The following is a 20,466-nucleotide window of genomic DNA, read 5'->3' as shown; positions in this document are numbered from 1 at the left end:
TTCACTATTGTTCTTAGTTCTACTTTCTGGGTTCTTGTTTCCTCCCTCTGAATGATCCTTCTTTTCATATAAGAAACATTCTTATGCCTGCTTTCTGTTCATAAAAGCTTGAGGGCCCAAAGGTCTCTTTATTTATTGTATTTTCTCTGTCCCTTCTACTCCAAGCTAGGGATGCTTCCACCAGAATAATTATCTAAAAACATTGTGGGGCTTGTGTTTACTAACTGACAATTCACGTAATTAGATAAATGTCATATCCACAAATCTTTCTGATATAAGTCTTTCTCTACCTTGAGTTCCCTGTAAGACTGTTGCATGACTCTCTACAAGCTTGACCAACCCACAGCCCACGGGCTGCATGCTTTGAATGTGACCCAACACAAAGTTGCAAAATTTCTTAAAACATTATCAGATTCTTTTTTGTGTGTGTGATTTTTTTTTCTTTTCTTTTTTTTTTTTTTTTTTGATGGAGTCTCACTCTGTCGCCCAGGCTGGAGTGCAGTGGCATGATCTCGGCTCACTGCAACCTCCGCCCCTCCAGGTTTAAGCAATTCTCTGCCTCAGCCTCCGGAGTAACTGGGATTACAGGCACGTGCCACCACGCCCGGCTAATTTTTTGTATTTTTAGTAGAGACAGGGTTTCACCATCTTGGCCAGGCTGGTCTTGAACTCCTGACCTCGTGATCCACCTGCCTTGGCCTCCCAAAGTGCTGGGATTATAGGCATGAGCCACCACACCCGGCCTTTTTTAGCGATTTTTTTTTAATGCTCATCAGCTATTGTTAGTGTATTTTATCTGTGGCCTGAGACAATTCTTTTTCCAATGTGTCCCAGGGAAGCCAAAAGATTGGACATCGCAGCTCTGCAATGTCCTTGGATTCTCAGAACCCTTATTTTTTAGGGCAGAGGAGCCTCAAGGCATGCCCTTAAGGTCTTAGGTCTTCTGTCTGTCTGAAAGTTTCTATAAGTCACCATATTTGATCTTTTGAGGGCTTAATAAGGAATTTTATAAGCATATCCAGGGATTACACTCTAGACTGTACTTCCCTGATAGTGCTCTGGATTTGAACTCTGACCCAGAAGCAATTTATTAATTTTAGTTTAATTTGACATCTGGGGAGACTAAGAACAAAAACCACTTTTTTTTAATACAAATAATCTTGCCCCCTTTGTAATTAACAGTCCGTTCTTTCACTTATCTCTGTTTTCTCACATTTTGTCATCTAGCAAGGAGAAGCTAGGCGGCACTTTCAATATTCTGCCTGGAAATCTTAGATTGTCATTAGATACATTTACTATTTTCCATGTTATTGCAAGCAACAGAATTGCCAGACATTCTGCCACCATATTACAAAAGTCTCCTTTCCTCCAGCTTCCAGTCACATTTTCCGTACTTTCCTTTAAGCTCCCAGTGATGATCTACCCAGCGCTTCTGCCAACACCTGCTTTTTTAGTCTTTCCTCAACATTCTTCATGAAGCTGTTTCACTAACACTTTTTCAATGTCCTTTCAGTTTCTTCCTGCTACTTGGTTCAAAACCTACACCATATGTTATAGGATACTACAATATGACATGATAATAGCATCGCATTTCCAGGTATTAAAATTTGTTCTAGTCCTCTATTGTTATATAAAATAGTATCTTAAAAATGCAGTTTCAGTAAGACAGTGGATAGGCCTGGGGTCAATGCAAAGGTTTTCTCACTCACATGTTTGGTGGCTAATGCTGGCTTTCAAATGAGACTTTACTTGGGTTAATAGCTAGAACAGTACACATGACTTCTCCACATGGCTATTGTGCTTCCTTAAAGCATGGTGGCTGGGTTCTAAGAGCGAGCTTTCCAAAGGAACCAGGCAAAATCCACACTGCCTCCTATGACCCTAGTCTTGAAGTTCACTTTTTAAAATTGTTTTTATTTTAAAATTTCTGTGGGTACATAGTAGGTGTATATATTAATGGAGTAAATGAAATATTGTGATACAGCCATATAATGCATAATAATCCCAGAAGGGTAAATGCTGTATCCATCATATCAAGTATTTATCCTTTCTTTGTTTTATAAACAATCTAATTCTACCTTTTTAGTTATTTTAAAATGTACGATAAATTAATATTGACTATAGTCACCCTGCTGTGCTATCAAGTACTAGATTCTATTCATTGCATCTAACTATTTTTTTGTACCCATTAATCATCCTCTGCCCACTAGCCTTCCCAGCCTCTGGTAACCATCATTTTACTCTCTATCTTAATGAGTTCAATTGTTTTGATGTTTAGCTCTCACAAATAAGTGAGAATGTGCAAAGTTTGTCTTCCTATGCCTGTCTTATGTCACTTAACATAATGTCCTCCAGTTCCATCTGTGTTGTTGCAAATGACAGTATCTCACTCTTTTTTATGGCTTAATAGTACTCAATCGTGCATATGTACCACATTTTGTTTATCCATTTATTTGTTGATGGACACTTAGGTTGTTTCCAAATCTTGGCTATTGTGAATAGTACTGCAATGAAATGGGAGTACATTTATCTCTTCAATATAATTCTTTTGGGGTATATACCTGGCCACTTAGTGTCACTTCTGCCATAGTCACTGGCCATACATATTCAAACATAAATATAAATCTCACCTCTTGATGGGAAAATGTCATTATCATATTAAAAGGAAAATGTAAAGATGGAAAGATGATATTGTGGTCATCCAAAATACAATCTGTCACAGTCTGGGAAAGCTAACCTGCTAAATTCATCTTCAGTCTCAATTTTCCATGAAAAGTAAAGAAATGATTTTGAGTGACACTAGCTCCCAGTGTCAGCAATTTAAAAATTAAAATGAACTTGATGATGCTTCCCTGAGATGCCAGAACTAGTAAATTAAGGAGTAAACTTTTCAAGAGAAAAAATTGTCCTGGACTTAAAAGAGTAAGTATACAAACAACATCTACTTCCTATGCCAGAATAATTTAGCATGCTTACCCTGTTAGATTATACTGAGTCCTTACTTAGAAGACAAAGGATGAGGTTTACTAGTTTTTTATGAATGAGAGTTGAGTTAGAGAAGCTCTGGGTGAATATTTCATCTCACTAGGAGGTTTAGGGCATTACATTTTGGGCATTAAATTATGTCCCCATCTCCTCCCAAAATTCAAATGCTGAAGCTGTTAACTCCTAGTAGCTTAGTCCTGTGACTGTATTTGGGTATAGGCCCTTTAAAGTGATGATGAAAGTAAAATGATGCTTTTTTGATGGGCCTCAATTCAGTATTACTGATATCCTTATAAAAATAGAAAATTTGGACACGTTGAGAGACACTCAAGATGTGTTTGCACAGAGTGGAGGGCCATCATGTGAGGAGGAAGCAAGAGGGTGGGCATCTCTCTCATTTATAAGAAGGGAGCCTTCAAAAGAAGCCAACCCTGCTGGAACCTTGATTTTGGACTTCCAGGCTCCAGAACTGTGAGAAAATACATTTCTATTGTTTAAGTCACCCAGTCTGTGGTATTTTGTTATGGCAACCCTAGTAAAAGTATACACCATTTTTAAAGTGAGGATAATAAAACCTTCTTCTGACAATGGAATCAGACATTTAAAAAACATCACACGGTGCCTGCCATTTTATACACAGCAGATGAAGAAATCACCCTCTCTGTAATAAGATTGTGCTACATATCAGTCAGTAGAGAAAGTGGAAGGCTCAACAAATATGGAAGCTCTTTAATAGTTTTGTAATGTTTTACTTCTCTGGATAAGTTATATGACCTCTCTATAGTTCCTTAATATTTTATTAGACAAACACTGTGACCCCTTTTTGAAGTCAGCTAACTTATGTTTTTTTTTTTTTTTTTTTTTTTGAGATGGAGTCTCGCTCTGTCACCCAGGCCCAGGCTGGAGTGCAGTGGTGCAATCTCGGCTCACTGCAAGCTCCGCCTCCCAGGTTCACGCCATTCTCCTGCCTCAGCCTCCCGAGTAGCTGGGACTACAGGCACCCGCCACCATGCCCGGCTAATTTTTTGTATTTTTTTTGTATTTTTTTTTTTTAGTAGAGATGGGATTTCACTATATTAGCCAGGATAGTCTAGATCTCCTGACCACGTGATCTGCCCACCTTGGCTTCCCAAAGTGCTGGGATTACAGGCGTGAGCCACCGCGCCTGGCCTAACTTATGTTTATATTCCCTGTCCTTGCCATATCACTAGGTCCTTTCTCCCCTACCTGTCATGAGGGCTTACTTCCTAACCTGATGATCACAGAGCTGTTCTTGAAAGGATTCTTGAGATGTCTTCAAGTACAAAAGAGAACTTGTTATTTTGATGCATTAAAAAACTGAGACGTGATGGTCTCCAGGTGCCGTCTGATAAGCACTCTCCCTCATCCATTCCTATCTGCCATGTAGTTCTTAGTAAATGACAAAGTTTTATTTTAAAATGTGACTGTGTTTGTTTCCCACAGGAGTACCCAATGAAAGAAGATCACCCCTATTTACCCTTAGCATGAGTTAAAAGCAAAAACAAAATCACTGGATTCCTTCACAGGCCACATAAGAATCATGTTATCAAAGCTACTTTGACGCCACATCGAAAAATGGCAGCTGAGAATCCAAGGAAATATTGATTTTACCAGCAGAAAGGGTCTATGAAAATTAAAAAGAGTATTGCTTATTGGAGATAAATATAAAATAATAAAATAGGAGGATCTAAAGCTATGTGTATGAAATGTTAGAGATAGAACCAAGGAAGCACTTGTGGGTTAGTAAAGAGTTCTTCCCTTTACTTCCAAGGCTCACCCAGTTCTACAGAAGTCCTTGAGTCCTCGGTATTATTCAGTAGCTTGGGAAGCAAAACTGAACTCTATGCAGTCAAGATCTGGCTCAAGATAGTATGTGCTTTTGAATTGGTATGAGTCACTAACTGGTGCTGAGTCTTAAGGGAACTCAGATAAAAAGGTAAGTTCTTGATCACTGTAAGGTTGAATACACACTTATGGGGTGGAACAGACCATTGTGAAGTATTGCCCCATAGACTATTCCTGAATAGGTCTCATCTGGTAGCCTAAAAAATAGGTATTTGTCTTTCCTACTCAGGAGACAATTTGAACATGCTTTGTGATCATTCTCAGCAGAATTCACTTGATTTGTGAGCAAACTGATGAAAGTGATAATAATCCACAGACATAATTCTCTGCTTTATGACATAAAAGATAAAACTATTCAAGTGAGGGTATCAGAAATCAAGCTGTCCACCAAAGATTAATGTTCCCTTCCACAGAATAGAGCTGCTGTGTTGCTGGGAAGCAGCTGCCCATCAGGAATTACATTTCCTTAGCCCCACCTTCATTTAAGTGGGACCATGTGACAGAGAGCTGGCCAAGAGAAGGCAGGCAGAAGTGATGCACACCACATCCAGGCCTGGCCCAGGAGAACCTTTCATGCAGAACCTTTCATGCAATCTTCCACCATCTTTCCCATCTGCTGGCTAGATAGCAACACTGAGGCTGACCTTGGAAGCCATGTGTTGAACACTGCAAAGTCTCTGAATGAACCTCTGTGTCCAGGCCCCATCATTTGGACTTTATATAAGCAAGGAAAATATTTGCTATTATGATAAACCACTACAATTTTTGGGGACGTGTCTGTTTCCACAGTTGATATTTATCTTAACTAGTACGGACAGAGACCCAGGAAAAAAGAAATTCTCCAAATATATCTTATTTCCATATGCTTTTATGTACCCTCTTCTGCGCTTCCTCCCCCTCTCTTTGATTCTTACTCATCCTTCAAGACCAAGGCCAGGCATCGTCTCCTCCAAGAAGCCTTTGAAACCTCCCCAAGCTGAGTTAAATACAGATACTGCATGAAGGATTGTAATCTTCTGTGTACGTGATCATGTCCCAATATCTAACAACCTAACTGGCACATATTTGTTAAATTAATATGTAAATTAATAAAATAAATGGAGAAAGGGAAATACTTCAAGCAAAAAAATAAAAAGTACAAGCCATCCTGAAAATATGAAAGGAAAAGTCTCTACTGGTTGTGGAAAATGCAACTGCATTAAATATTTTAAAATATCTAGGTATGACTAGCCTTTCTTTTGCTTCATATGATCTTGTATTATCCTAAATTATTGCACCTAAAATATAGCACATGGTACTTTGTACAAGTCTGACTCCTTCACTAGATTGTGAATTCCCTGAAGACAAAGGCCATGGTTTTCTTTGTGTTTCCATTTTCAGGACCCAGAACAGTGCCTGAAATGGTGTGGGCCCTCAACACATGCCCATTCACTGACTCATTGACTCACTGACTGGCCCCACGTTGGCCTTGAATTCCTGGGGTCCAACTATCCTCCTGCCTTTGTCCTTTTGTGCTTTGAGTCTTCCTCAGCATTTTCTGCCAACCCTTCTTTTCAGGCTGACATGGGTTAGGAGGTAATCTGAAAGCTTTCACCAACAAGAAAAATTAATTGAACTACATTAACTTTATTATAAGGAAAAGGGCTATTGAGATATAATCTACATACTGTAAAATTCATCTATTTAAAGTATACAATTCAATGATTTTTAGTGTACTTAGAGAATTGTACAGCCACTCCCATAATCTAATTGTAGAAGATTTCCATCATCCAAAAAAGAAACCTTGCAGCAGTCACTCCTCATTCACACTCTTCCCACCCCCAGCCCTAGGCAACCACTAATCCAGTTTCTCTCTCTCTATAGATTTGCCTATTCTAGACACTTCGTATAAATGGAAGCATGCAATCTGTGGGGTGGGGTTGGGGGAGGTTGTAGAAGCTTTATCTTTTGACAAATGCTGATTATCCTGGTAAAGTGCAGTTGAATATTATAAAATATGTTCTCAAAATGAAAAAATATAGGAATAAGATGGGGGTTTCTGTAATTGTCTAAATTGCTGAGAAATAATAACTAGGGGCTGGGCACGGTGGCTCATGCTTGTAATCCCAGCACTTTGGGAGGCCGAGGTGGCTGGATCACTGGAACCCAGGAGTTCAAGACCTGCCTAGGCAACATGGTGAAACTCCATATCTACAAAAAATTAGCTGGGCATGTGGTGCATGCCTGTAGTCCCAGCTACCTGGGAAGGTTAGGTCAGAGGTTCACCTGAGCCTGGGAGGTTGAGGGTTCAGTGAGTTGTGATTGCACTACTGCACTCCAGCCTGAGTGACAGGAGTGAGACCCTGTCTCAAAAAAAATAAAAATAAAAATAAATAAAAAATTAAAGAAAATAAATAATAATTAAAGGAATCAGCAGCTCAAATTGTATTATAAACAATTCTCATAATTGATATTTTATCCAAATATCAAAAATTCAGTACTTTTTTACAGATGAATTTTGCAACAAGCACTAACATCGAGGAATGCTACCGAGTAGTTATACAGCTATATTGTTTGGCAGGGCCTGCCAGTGCTCACCATAAATGTCTTCTTCTTGTCTTGCTGGATACATAATCTGATTCTCTTCCTCAACTATCCTTTAGAGGTAGGTGACCATATTACTTAGTTCTGGGCATTGGAATATAAGCACAATTTATGTAAGCACAAGTTACTTGTTTTATTTCTGGGCTGCCATGGTATATTTTATGTTAACTTGATGGGGCCACAGAGTGCTCTGGTCTTTGGTCAAACATTCTAGGTGCATCTGTGAGGGTGTTTCTGGATGGGACTAACATTTGAACTGATAGACTAAGTAAAGTAGATTGCCCTCTCTAATATGGGTAGGGCAATCAGTTGAAGACTAACTAGAACAAAAAGGCTGAGTGAAAAGGAATTCCCACTGACTGACTGCCTTTGGGCTAAGATGTTGTTTTCTTTTCTGCTTTCAGACTTGAATGGAAACATCAGCTCTCCTGGGTCTCCAGCTTGCTGACTGCAGATCTTAGGATATGTCAGCCTCCGTAATAGCACGAGCTTCCTTATAATCAGTCTCTCTCTCTTTTTCTCTCTCTGTCTCTCTCTCTTTCTCTCTCACACAGACACACACACACACACACACACACACTTTATTGGTTCTGTTTCTCTGGAGACCCTTGACTAACACATGAGCCCAAACCATAAGCCCTTCCACTGAGAATCTTTGCTGTCTTCTCTCATCTACTGAATGGATGGAGAGGATTCTATGAACCAAGGGAAAGGTGGGGCCACAAAATGGTAGGCATCTGGATCCCTGAATAAAGCATGAGAAGAGAACTGCCTGGTCTACCTTCATTGTACTGCAACATGAATGAGAAATAAACACTTATTGTGCTGATCCACTCAGAGTATGGGGTTTATGTATATGGCAGCTAGTGGTATTTACTACAGCACATATTACATGCTAGATTTTTTATGAAATTGAAGGGTAATTCACTCAAGTCAAAATGTAACTAAAAATTAACTGTTTCAGTGGAATGAATACCTCTTTGCTTATGAATTTTCAAAATTAGAAGAGAAAAGACTGAGTTGTGAACTGATAGTAGAGGAGTGCTTTACCATGACCAGTGTTCTGGCTCACATGAAGGCATAGAATCTAGCCCAAGTAGCTGAATTCAGTGGCAATGTTCAGACCTGACTCATCCAGTCTGGCTCTTCTTAACAGACAAAGAACAAATACTGTCTGTTGGCGGGTACTTTCAAAACAATTAGCAAGCACCAGCATTACTTTTATTATTTTTTTCTGGCTATACAAATGCCCATAACTAGCGTATCAAACTTCATGACCGTGAACAAATAAAAGAACTTGTGAGAAGTAGGAAACATTTTGCCAGGAAGCAATTTCATTAATAGAGAAGTAGAGTTGTATACTAGAAGGAACATGGGCTTTGAAAGTAGGCTGTCATAGGTTTAATTCATTCATCAATTTTAATTCATTCATCAATTAAACAAATGTTTACTGAGAATCTACTAAATTGAACCATAAAGATGCTGATACTCAACTTTATTTGAACTACAAAAATAATGGTTTTGTATGATTCAGTCTAATACATACCAGACACTGTTGTAGATGCTGGGCTTTCAGTACGAACAAAACTAAATTCCTGTTCTCATGGAGATTACCTTTTTGTGGTGAGAGATCAAAGGAAAAGTCAAATGTGTATGTGCAGTAATAATAAATGCAATTAAGAAAAATATAGAAGGTAAAGGGGATGGGTGTGTTGTGAGGGGAGGAAGTTGCTATTTTGTGGTAGTCAGGAAAGCATCTTTGATAAAACAATGTTTGAGTAAAGAACTGTAGAAAGTGCAGAAATAAATCACTCGGCTACCTGGGAGAAGAGCATTCTAGGCAGAGGAAATAGCAGGTACAAAGTCCCTGATGCATGACTATACTTCGTATGTTCAAGAATAGTAATGCCAGTGTGCCTGGAGCAAAGTGGGCAAAGGAGAGGGCAGTAACGGATGAGTTTAGCAAGGCATAGGACCAGCTCATGTAAACCTTGCCTTTCTTTAATAAGGATTCTGGTTTTCACTGATTTATGAGATGAAAAACCTTGGAAGGTTTTGTGGAGAGATGTGACATGTGTTTTCAAAAGATTACTCTGGCTACTCTAGTGCGAATAGACTGTAGGGAAGAGAAGGTTGAAGCAGGCCAGTTAAAAGGCTATTCCCCTAATCCAGGCAGGAAAAGACAATGGCTTGGTCTAAAATATTAGGTATGCAACCAGTGAGAAGCAGTTAGGTTTTGTTATATGAACATAGAAGTAACAAGATTTACTGATGTATCGGATGTGGCATATCAAAAAAAAGAGGTGCTAAAAATGTTCTGAGCAAGTGAAAAGGATGGAGTTTTCATTAACTGACATGGGGAAACCTGAACAAGGAACAGGTTTTATGGCTGTGAGAATTTAGTTTTATTTTAGACATTTAAAGGGTGAAATGCCTACTAGACATTCAAATGGAGATGTCAAGTAGTCAAGTAGGCAGCTGAATACAAAAGTTGCAGAGAGACTCAGGTTAGGGATATAAAGTTTGGAGTCATCAGCATGAATAAGACAATAAACTATTGAGGTTAATTGAGAAAGAGAAGAAATAGCAGAGACAAGAACTAAGCCTGGAACATTCTGATGTTTAGGGGTCAAAGAAAAGAGAACAAAAGGGAGCAGCTGGGAATGTCAGAGGAGATGTTTAGAATGCAAGTCTTCATTCTAATGAGATCTCTCCAGGTTTCAGTTTCCATAAGTGAAAAATGCAGAAAATAATTCCTAGGTCAGAGGATTTCCAAAGGCTGAAAAGAGGTAACATGGGAAAGCATACATAAGACCTAGAAAGTCCTTAATAAATGTTATTCCTGACTCTTGGTGAAATTCTGGGTAGATGCCAGATTTCTCATGCTTCCTTCTATTTTTTGGCTCCTCAATCAGGTCCTCAAATATGAACCCTATAGTCCAACAGTGTTGGCTGTGGAAGTAAGAGCCTCATTATTCTTCAGTTATTAGTTATACATTTTTCAGTCATAGAGCTCACTGTTATCAGATATTCCTCTTTTTGTGTTTGCTCTCTTCCTGTGTTTTGTGAGGAGTCAGGTTTAAAGGAGAGTGATCACTAATGTGAAGCTGGGAAAATGGAGGGAGGATGAGTTCTTTATCACCTGGCAGGAATGTATCCTTACTTCAACATTTAACTGCTCACCAAATAATTTCATTTCAGAAGATTTGTTTCAGTGCTATGGAAGAACTATCTGTATATAAACAGCTGGAAGTAGACCTTTCACTGCAGCTGTTAAAACCTATTGTAGTTAGACACCTTGTAGTGATTCAGGATCATCTGTCTTTGAAGAAAGTCTATGCTTTCTTTTATGCACATGTGGGTTCTTTTAGTTCTGAAAATAAAATAAGCTTTACTTAGGAAGACTAAAGAAAATGTTTACTGAATAAACCAGGGGTAGTTGAAATAATACCCTCCCACAATCTCTTGCTTTTATTTCATTTCTCTGCTTTCAACATTTACTCTGAATACTTATTGAAAGAATGAAGGAAAAACTAAATGAATAGATGAATTAATATTTGAATGGCTTTTTTGTTTTTCTTTAACAAGACTCCTCCTAAATAATTCTAAATAAGTTCTGGGTACCCTGAGGACTATCTTTTACAACAAGAATCATGAAGTAGGAATGCTGTTTCAGAAGGAAGAGACAAATTGCAGAGTAATACCGAAACTTACCTAGTAAAGTAGTAAACAATCTGTAAGGAATCTGAGGGGATCATTTGCTCCTAGTATCAGGCTCAAGCAGATTCTTTTTCGAGTTCTTATCCCTCCTCCCCTTCCCCACCCCAAGCCAGTTGGATTTAAATTGTGTATCTTTGTAAGGAAGAATTGGCAGCAGTGCAGAGAGAAGGAAGAGTTGCGTGCTTTACCCTAAACTGCTAGCACTTGGGTGCTCAAAGTAGAGAAACAAGAAAAACAGGCTACTGGTAAGATGGACAATACGATCGGCTGCATTGGGTGAACTGTGATCTAGATTATAACAGTACTTTACAAATAATATTCCAAATCATAAGTCCCTAAAATTATCCAAATCTAAATTTTAACAATCCAGAAAGCCATTCATTTTAGTAAGATTTTATTTTCCTGTATCTTTCCCTCCATTTCTACTCCTGCTACCTTAGTCCAAACAAGTGTTTTTTTTTTTTTTCCTTGCCAGGACTATGACAAAAGCTTTTCAACCAGTCTCTTTATTGCTTCTGTTGCTCTTCTGTAATCCATTCTCCATGTAGCACTTGGAATAATCCTACTAAAATGTAAATCAAATCAAATCATTTCTCTGCTTAAAACTTCCAATGGCTCCCTACAGTACTTGGAACAAAGTCCAAGCTCCTCCCTGTGGTCTTTAAGGTTTTTTGTGATCCAGCCCCTCCCTGCCCCTGTAACATCATATTGAGTCATTCTCTCCTTCACTATTCTCCAGCTACACTGACATCCTTTTATATGTATGGTGCCTGTGTATGTTTGTACATATCTATATAGTGTGTATGTATAACTGTTTTTTGTTAGGATATAATTGGCATATAATAAACTAAACACATTTAAAGTATATAATTTAATGTTTTCAGATTTAGATATATGCATGAAAATATAATCACAATCAACAAAATGGGCATATCTATCATCCAAAAATTTCCTTTTACCCTTTTGTAATTTCTCACTCATGTCCCTCATTATCTTCTTATCCACCAGGCAACCAACGATATGCTTTCTGTCACTATAGGTAAGTTTAGCTTTTCTAGAATTTTATCTAAATGAAATTATACAGTATATACTTTTTTTTTTGTCCACCTGCCTTTACTCAGCTTAGTTATTTTGATATTTATCCATGTTGTTGATATTAATAGTCCATTCCTTTTTATTGCCAAATAGTATTCCATTGTATGGATATAGCATAATTTATTTATCCATTCACCTATTGGTGAACATTTGGTTTGCTGCCAGGTTTTGTCTATTAGAAATAAAGCTGCTATGAACATTTGTATAAAACTCTTTCTATGGCCACATGTTTTCATTTCTCTTCAATAAATATCTAGGTATAAATGACTGAGTCTAGAGAAGGTGAAGCAAAAGACTGAACAGAACTTTCTAGCAATTGTTGCCCCTGCAGAATATCAAATTGAACAACGATCCACATAAGAAAACACCTTCATAAGAACCAAAACTCAGGTGAGTGATCGTAGTACCTTTGGTTTTAACATCATACCAATGAAAGAAGCACTGAAAGGGTATGAAAGATGTTGACGCCACCCCTCCCTTATCCCCTGGCAGTGACTGTGTGGCAGGGAGAGAGAATCTGTGTGCTTGGGGGAGGAAGAAAGCAGTAATTGTGGGACTTTGCATTGAAATTCAGTGCTGTGCTGTCATAACATTGAGTAACACACGGCAGAACTCAGCTGGCACCCAAAGAGTGAACATTTAGACCAGCCTTAGCCAGAGGGGAATCACCTAGCAGTATTGTCAGAATTTGAGTTCTGACAAGCTCAATAACATAAGCTAAACTGCTTTGGGGATCTAAATAAACTTGAAAGATGGTCTAGGCCACAAGAATTGCAATTTGTGGGCAAGTCCTGATGCTGTTCTAAGCTGAGAGTCAGTGAATTTGGGGTGCATGCAACCTAGTGAGATATCAGCCACGGGGGCAAGGGAATGTTTGTGCCACCCCTCACTCAACCTCAAGCAGCACGGCTCGCAGCTCCAGGAGATACACCTTTCTTCTGCTTGAGAAGAAGAGAGGGGAGAATAAAGAGGACTTTGTCTTCAACTTGGATACCAGCTAAAACACAGTAGGATAGGGCATCAGGGAGAGTCTGATAGCCCTCATTCCAGGTCCTAGTTCCTGGATAAAATTTCTAAGTATATCCTGAGCCAGAAGATAACCTCTTCCTTGAAGGAAAGGACCCAGTCCTGGCAGAATTCATCACCTGCCGGCTAAATAGCCCTTCAGCCTTGAATGAATATCAGCAATACCCAGGCAGTATTTGCCATAGGCCTTGGGTAAGATCCAGGGTCATACTGGCTTTATGTGTGACTCAGTGCATTCCCAGCAGTTGTGGCCATGAGGAGAAAATCCTGTTTGAGGAAAGGAGAGGGAAGAGTAAAGGGGACTTTGTCTTGTAGTTTGGGTATCAGCTGAGCCACAGTGGAGTAGTGCATCAAGCAGGCTCCAAGGGTCCCCAGTTCCAGGCCTTGGTTTTTAGATGGCATTTCTGGATCCATCCTGGGCCAGAGTGAAGACTACTGCTCTGAAGGGAGAGACCCAGGCCTGGTAGCATTCATCACAAGCTGACTGAAGAGTCTTGGGCCTGGAGTGAACATCAGCAGTAGCTAGGCAATACTCACTGCGAGCCTAGAACAGTGGTGGCCACAGGGAGAGACTTCTTCTGCACAGAGGAAAGAGTGGGAAGAATGTTGTCTTGTGGTTTAGATGCCACCTCAGTCACAGTAGATAGAGTACCAAGTAGATGCTTATGTTTCCTGACTCTAGACCTGGGCTCCCAAATGGCATTTCTTGTCCCACTCTGGGCCAGGGGAGAGCTCACCATCCTGAAGGGAAGGGCATAAACCTGGCTACATTTGCTGTCTGCTTACTGAAGAGCCTTTGAGTCTTGAGTGAGCATCAGTGGTAGCCAGGCAGTGGACACCTCAGGACGTTGACAAGACCCAGTGTTGTGCTAGCTTCAGGTCTGACACAGTCCAGTCCCAGTCATGGTAGCCATAGGGGTGCTTGTGTCACCCCTCTGACAGCTCCAGGCAGCCCCACATGCAGAGAGAGACTCCATTTGTTTGGAGGAAAGTGAGATAAGAGAACAAATCTCTGCCTAGTAATCCCTAGATCTTACCCAAGACCAGGAAGGTGGCACCTCTACAAGTCTGTAAGACTCCCAGTGTTACTGGGCATGGAGTGCCCCCTAATGTAGTTATAGCAACAGTGACAAAAGATTTAGATAATAACACTTGAATACTTGGAAAGCCTTCCCAAGAAGGATGGGTACAAATAAGCTCAAACTGCAAAGACTACAATAAATACCTAACTCTTCAATGCACAAACATAAATGAACACCCACAAGCATTAAGACCATTCAGGAAAACATGTCCTCACAAGACAAACTAAATAAGGCACCAGTGATCAATTCTGAATAACAGAGATATGTGACCTTTCAGAGAAATCAAAATTCCTGTTTTTAGGAAGCTTAACAAAATTTAAGATAACACAGAGAAGGAATTCAGAATCTTATCAGATACACTGTTAACAAAGAGATTGAAGATTGAAATAATTTTAAAAAATCAAGCAGAAATTCTGGAGCTGAAAAATTCAATTGATGTACTGAAGAATGCATCAGCATCTCACAACAGCAGAACTGATCAAACAGAAGAAAGAATTACTGAGCTTGAAGACAGGCTATTTGAAAATACAGAGTCATAGAAGACAAAAGAAAAAAGAACAAGAAAGAATGAAGAATGCCCATAAGATCTAGAAAATAGAAAATCTAAAAGTTCTTAATCTTTAAGAGGAGGTAAAGAGAGAGAGATCAGGGTTGAAAGTTTATTCAAAGGGATATTAAAAGAGAATTTTCCAAACCTAAAGAAAGAAATTAATATACAAGAACAAGAAGGTTCTAGAACACCAAGCAGATTTAACCCAAATAAGACTAGCTCAAGTCTTTTAATAATCAAACTCCTAAAGGTCAAGTATAAAGAAAGAAACTTAAGAGCAGCAAGAGAAAAGAAAGAAATAACATACAAAGGAACTTCAATATGTCTGGAGCAGAGTTCTCAGTGCAAGCCTTCCAGGCCAGGAGAGAGTAGCATGATATATTTAAAGGGATGACAAAAAATGCTTTTATCCTAGAATAATATAGGTGAAAATATCCCTCAAACATGAAGGAGAAATAAAGATCTTCCCAGGCAAACAAAAGCTGAAAGACTTAATCAATATCAGATCTGTCCTACCAGAAATGCTAAAGAGAGATCTTCAATCTGACAGAAAAGAATGCTAATGAGCAATAAGAAAACATCTGAAGGTACAAAACTCACTGGTCATAATAAGTAAACAGACAAACACATAATATTAGAATTCTTTAATTGTGGTGTTTAAAGCACCCATATCTTGAGTATGAAGACTAAAAGATGAACCAATCAAAAATAATAATGGGTCTTTAATACATCTTGAATTAATTTTTGAATAAGGTGTAAGGAAGAGATCCAGTTTCAGCTTTCCACATATGGCTAGCCAGTTTTCCCAGCACAATTTTAGTCTTCCTGACTAAAACACCAAAAGCAATGGTAACAATTTATTAAATAGGGAATCCTTTCCCCATTTCCTGTTTTTGTTGGGTTTGTCAAAGATCAGATGGTTGTAGATGTGTGGTATTATTTCTGAGGGCTCTGTTCTGTTCCATTGGTCTACATCTCTGTTTTGGTACCAGTACCATGCTGTTTGGGTTACTGTAGCCTTGTAGTATAGTTTGAAGTCAGGTAGTGTGATGCCTCCAGCTTTGTTCTTTTGGCTTAGGATTGTCTTGGCAAGGTGGGCTCTTTTTTCATTTCATATGAACTTTAAAGACTTAAATGTTAGACCTAAAACCATAAAAACTCTAGACGAAAACCTAGGCAATACCATTCAGGCCATAGGCATGGGCAAGTATTTCATGTCTAAAACACCAAAAGTAATGGCAACAAAAGTCAAAACTCACAAATGGGATCTAATTAAACTAAAGAGCTTCTGCACAGCAAAAGAAACTACCATCAGAGTGAACAGGCAGCCTTCAGAAAGGGAGAAAATTTTTTCAATCTACTCATCTGACAAAGGGCTAATATCCAGAATCCACAAAGAACTCAAACAAATTTACAAGGAAAAACAAACAACCCCATCAAAAAGTGGGTGAAGGATATGAACAGACACTTCTCAAAAGAAGACATTTATGCAGCCAACAGATACATGAAAAAATGCTCATCATCACTGGCCATCAGAGAAATGCACATCAATGAGAGTGGCCATCAGAGAAATGCAAAACAATGAGATACCATCTCACACCAGTTAGAATGGCGATCATTAAAAAGTCAGGAAACAACAGGTCCTGGAGAGGATGTGGAGAAACAGGAACACTTTTACACTGTTGGTAGGACTGTAAACTAGTTCAACTGTTGTAGAAGACAGTGTGGCAATTCCTCAAGGATCTAGAACTAGAAATACCATTTGACCTAGCCATTCCATTACTGGGTATATACCCAAAGGATTATAAATCATGCTGCTATAAAGACACATGCACACATATGTTTATTGTGGCACTATTCACAATAGCAAAGACTTGGAACCAACCCAAATGTCCATCAATAATAGAGTGGATTAAGAAAATGTGGTACATATACACCATGGAATACTATGCAGCCATAAAAAAGGATGAGTTCATGTCCTTTGCAGGGACATGGATGAAGCAGGAAACCATCATTCTCAGCAATCTATCACAAGGACAAAAAACCAAACACCGCATGTTCTCACTCATAGGCAGGAATTGATCAATGAGAACACTTGGACACAGGAAGGGGAACATCACACATCGGGGCCTGTTGTGGGGTGGGGGTAGGGGGTAGGGATAGCATTAGGAGATATACCTAGTGTAAATGATGAGTTAATGGGTGTGGCACACCAACATGGCACATGTATACATATGTAACAAACCTGCATGTTGTGCACATGTATCCTAGAACTTAAAGTATAATAAAAAAAAAATAGGGTGATAAACTCTAAAGTGTAGAGTTATTAGTTTTCTCTTTGCTTGTTTGTTAATTTGTTTTTGCAATCAGGGTTAAGTTGCCATCAGTTTAATGTAATGGGTTATAAGATGTTATTTGCAAGCCTCCTGGTAACCTCAAATCATAAAAACAAACAAACAAACAAACAAACAAAACCTACAACAGGTACAAAAATAGCAAGAAATTAAAATATACCTCCTGAGAAAACCACCTTCACTAAATAGACAAAGGGAGGAAGAAAGGAAAACAAGACCCCAAAACAACCAGAAAACAAATAACAAAATGGTAGTAGTAAGTCCTTACTTATCAATACCATTGAATGTAAATGGACTGAACTTTCCAATCAAAAGACACAGAGTAGGTGAATGGATGAAAAAACAAGACCCATTGATCTGCTGCCTAAAAGAAAAATATTTAACCTATAAAAACTCACAGAGATTGAAAATAAAAAGATATAAAAGATATTCTATGCAAATGAAAACCAAAAAAGGGTAGTAGTAGTTGTACTCATATAAGACAAAATAAATTTCAAGACTAAAACAAAAAGAGATAAGAAGGTTATTATATAATAGTAAAGGTGTCAATTCAGTAAGAGAATATAACAATTGTAAATATATATGCTCCCAACACTGGAGGACTGGATATGTAAAGCAAATACTATCAGAGCTAAAGAGAGAGACAGACCCCAATACAATAACAGCTGGAGACATCAATGCCCTACTTTCAACATTGGACAGGTCATCCAGACAGAAAAATCAACAAAGAAATATCACACTTAATCTACACCATACAACAAATGGACCTAATAGATATGTACAAAACATTTCATCAAATGGCTACAGAATACACATTCTTCTCCTCAGCACATGGATCATTCTCAAGTATAGATGATATGTTAAGTCACAAAAGAAGTATTAAATAATTTAAAAATACTGAAATCATATTAAGTCTCTTCTCTGACCACAATGGAATGAAACTAGAAATCAATAACAAGAAGAATGTTAGAAACTATACAAACACATGGAAATTAAACAATATGCTTCTGAATGACCAGTGAATAAATAAAGACATTAAAAAAAGTTTCAAAAATTATTGAAACAAATGAAAATGGAAACACAACATATCAAAATCTATGGGTTATAGTAAAAGCAGTACTAGAGAAAAGTTTCTAGCAATAAGCTCCTACATCAAAAAGTAGAAAAACTTTACATAAACTACTTAATTATGCATCTTAAAGAACAAGAAAAGATAGAAAAAATCAAACACAAAATTACTAGAAGAAAGCAATAATAAAGATTAGAGCAGAAATATAACAGAAACAGAAAAGAATAATACAAAAGGTCAATGAAATGAAAAGTTGGTTTTTTCAAAAGATTAAAAAAAAGAAAAACTATTAGCCAAACTAAGAAAAAAAGTAAAAAGGCCTAAATAAATACAATCAGAGGTGAAAAAGGAGACATTACAACTGGTACTCCAGAGATTCAAATGATTGTTAGAGAATTCTATGAGCAACTCGAGCAACTCTATGCCAATAAATTGGAAAATCTAGAAGAAATGGATAAATGAGTATACATAGACAACCTACCAAGATTGAAGGATGAAGAAATCCAAAACCTGAATAGATCAGTAACAAGTAATTAGATCAAGCCATATTATAAAGTCTCTCAGCAAATAATAAAAAAGCGCATGGACCTCATGGCTTCACTGCTAAATTCTACCAAATATTTGCAGAAGAACTAATACCAATCCTACTCAAACAATTCTGAAAAATAAGGGGACTACCTCTAAACTCATTCTATGAAGGCAGTAATATGCTGATATCATAACCAAAGACACATCACAAAAAGAAAACTGCAGGTCATTATCCCTGCTGAACATTGATACCATTGACACAAAAACCCTCAACAAAATAAGGTCAATCCAAGTTCAACAACACATTAAAAAGGTCATTCATCATGACCAGGTTGGATTTATCCCTGGGATGCAAGGATGGATTAACATGTACAAATCAATCAATGTGATATATCATATCAACAGAATGAAGGAAAAAAACATATAATCACTTCAATAGATGCTGAAAAAGCATTTGATAAAATTCAACATTCCTTCATAGTAAAAACTCTCAAAAACCTGGGGATAGAAGAAACATACTTTAATAATAAAAGCTATACATGACAGACTCACAGCTAGTATCATACTTAATGGGGCAAAACTGAAAACCCTTCAGTTTTGAAGATCTGGAACAAGACAAGGATGTCCTCTTTCATGACGGTTATTCAACATAATATGGGAAGTCCTAGCTAGAGTAATCAGACAAGAGAAAGAAATAACAGGTAAACAAATGGGAAAGGAAGAAGCCAATTTATCCTTGTTTACAAATGATAGAATCTTATATGTGGAAAAACCTAAACAAATTCAGTAAAGTGGCAGGATACAAAACCAACATACAATAATCCGTAGCATTTCTATATGCCAACAGCAAAAAATATGAAAAAGAAATCAAATCCCATTTCCAATAGTTACGAATAAAATAAAATACTTAGGAATAAACTCAAAGAAGTGAAAGATCTCTACAATAAAAACTGTAAAACACCGATGCAAGAACTTGAAGAGGACACACACACAAAAAATGGAAAAATATTCCATGTTCATGGATTGGAAGAATCAATATTGTTATAATAAAATGTTCATACTAACCAAAGCAATGTGCAGATTCAATGCAGTCCCTATCAAATATCAATGACATTCTTTGCAGAAATAGAAAAAAAATTCCTAAAATTATATGGAACCACAAAAGACCTAGACTAGCCAAAGCCATATAGAGGAAAACAAACGAAACTGGAGGAATCACATTACCAGACTTCAAATTATACACAGAAGTATTGTAACAAAAACAGCATGATTCTAGCATAAAAATAGGCACATAGACCAATGGAATAGAACAGAGAACCCAGAAATAAATTCATACATGTACAGTGAACTTATTTTTGACAAAGGTGCCAAGAAGACACATTGGGGAAAGGACAATCTCTTCAATAAGCGGTTCTGGGAAAACTGGATATCCTTATGCAGAAGAACAAAACTAGAACCTATCTCTCACCATACAAAAAATCACACTACCTGACTTCAAACTATACTACAAGGCTACAGTAACCCAAACAGCATGATATTGGTACCAAAACAGAGATATAGATCAATGGAACAAAACAGAAGCCTCAGAAATAACACCACCCATCTACA

At 37.9% G+C, this 20,466-nt stretch overlaps 1 protein-coding gene and 1 long non-coding RNA gene across 14 annotated transcripts in view; one reads left to right on the top strand and one right to left on the bottom strand.

The window, feature by feature from the left end:
• LOC105463367 (ankyrin repeat and sterile alpha motif domain containing 1B) overlaps nucleotides 1–20,466 on the bottom strand; it is a 1,291,052-nt gene that overhangs the window by 548,954 nt on the left and 721,632 nt on the right. The window lies entirely within an intron of this gene.
• On the top strand, nucleotides 4,854–7,997 carry LOC105463363 (uncharacterized). The gene is made up of 3 exons (XR_976282.2): nucleotides 4,854–4,942; nucleotides 7,342–7,495; nucleotides 7,839–7,997. It is a non-coding gene; the product is annotated as an uncharacterized lncRNA (long non-coding RNA).

The sequence above is a fragment of the Macaca nemestrina genome, chromosome 10 (assembly GCF_043159975.1).
Source record: "Macaca nemestrina isolate mMacNem1 chromosome 10, mMacNem.hap1, whole genome shotgun sequence".
Lineage (NCBI taxonomy): Eukaryota > Metazoa > Chordata > Mammalia > Primates > Cercopithecidae > Macaca > Macaca nemestrina.
This window is presented reverse-complemented; position numbering and strand designations above follow the sequence as displayed.